This window comes from Eutrema salsugineum, unplaced genomic scaffold (genome assembly GCF_000478725.1).
Source record: "Eutrema salsugineum unplaced genomic scaffold, Eutsalg1_0 scaffold_11, whole genome shotgun sequence".
Taxonomy (NCBI): Eukaryota; Viridiplantae; Streptophyta; class Magnoliopsida; order Brassicales; family Brassicaceae; genus Eutrema; species Eutrema salsugineum.
In genome coordinates, this window is record NW_006256901.1 from 11,231,349 (window position 1) to 11,233,080 (window position 1,732).

The 1,732-nt window shown below is 40.7% G+C and overlaps 1 non-coding gene across 1 annotated transcript; it reads right to left on the reverse strand.

Annotated features, from left to right (window-relative positions):
* Nucleotides 1–910: 910 nt before the first annotated feature.
* Nucleotides 911–1,017, reverse strand: LOC112090178. Its single transcript, XR_002901526.1, has one exon. It is a non-coding gene; the product is annotated as a small nucleolar RNA R71 (small nucleolar RNA).
* Nucleotides 1,018–1,732: the final 715 nt, after the last annotated feature.

Sequence of the window (1,732 nt, forward strand, 5' to 3'; positions counted from 1 at the left end):
AGAGCCTTGAAAACTCTAGTTATCAATTGGCGCTGTTGCCAAAGTGTGATAGCATTAAGATTGTGTCATTTCTTGAGATCAAGCATTTTCTTTTGTGTTTTCTAATTTCTTTCAAGTTCTGGTTGTGAGTTTCAGGTGCATGAACACCAGGTCGATATCAAGAAGCTGTGGTCCACCTTTCCCCTTAAACGATAACATTAATCTTTTGGTTCCAAAAAGGAGAAGGGATAGGTGTGGAAGACAGACTGATCAGGCTGATATGGAAGATCAAAGACAGCATGTAGTTGACATTGAGCAACCGGCTAAGGAGCAACAGGCTCAGGTGCAGCAGGGTAATGGAGTTGGTAATGCAGCAGGTAATGGAGCTGGTCAAGGGTTCCACCAGGGTAATGCTCAGCAGGAACAGGAGCATCAACAGCAAGCTTATGTCCACCTGGGACAAGCTCCAGCTCATCAGCAAAGGCACCAGGCCAATGTACAGCAAAGGCAATAGGCTCACCACCAACAGCCCTTCCAAAATCAACCTAGGAGATATGAGCAGGCACAGGTCTATGTTGGAGAGAATGACAGGGCCAATGCTCATCAGTATGGAGCTGGAATTCAAGCACCACCTGTGCAAAACAATAATTTTGAAGTCAAGGCATGTTTGCTGAATATGGTCCAAAACTCCAAGTTCCATGGATTGCCAATGGAAGATCCCTTGGAACACTTGGATCAATTTGATAAAGTGTGTGACTTGACAAAGATAAATGGAGTATCTGAGGATAGTTTCAAGCTCAGATTATTCCCCTTCAGTCTTGGTGACAAAGCACACCAATGGGAGAAGAATCTCCCAAGAGGCTCCATTCAAACCTGGGAGCAATGCAAGCAGGCATTTCTGTCTAAGTTCCTCTCCACCTCCATAACAGCTAAACTGAGAAACCAAATCTCTAGCTTCACTCAACACAGCAATGAGAGTTTTGGTGAAGCATATGAGAGATTCAGGAGCTACACCAACCAATGCCCACACCATGGGTTTAGTGAAGTTTCTCTTCTCAGCACTCTTTATAGAGGGGCTCTTCCCAAGATTAGGAACCAGCTGGACACTGCATCAAATGGAAACTTCTTGGGGTAAGTGATAGCTAAGATTTTTAGGTCTTAGATGAGTTATCAATCCCCTTGTCAAAGTAGTATAAGGGGTGTCAATCCATATGTGTGGTAGTTAGGCACTAGTTTATGTGATAAGCTCTTAAGTCAAGTGATCAAAGATGAGTTTTGGTGTGAACAAAGTAACAAGAAAGCATAAAACAAGAAACAAGCAAGCTATGATTAATGAACTAAACAAAGCAAGCAAGCTAAACAAGATGGTGGTGATTAAGCAAATGATAAAAGATAAACCTCTAGATGTGATCATTGATTAGGGTGCTGTAGATATCAATTCATGATGCTAAGAACAATAATGCAATGCAAGTTACTCTTTAGTCTAACAACCATTAGATATAATCAAGCAATCAACAAGCATAATGCATCAAGCCTAATAAGTTACCAAACAATCTCTCAACCAAGAAGACTGAATCTTACACAGAAAGACATAGCAAGCAATCACATGATCTCAAACATTTCAACTTAGAACTCTAATCTAGACTAATCCTCTCATAAAGGCATTAATCTCTACACTAATCCACTTTCAAACCAAATTCCCATTTGTGAAATATGAACTAATAAGCATTAAGAAACAGTTCTAATATGTCAT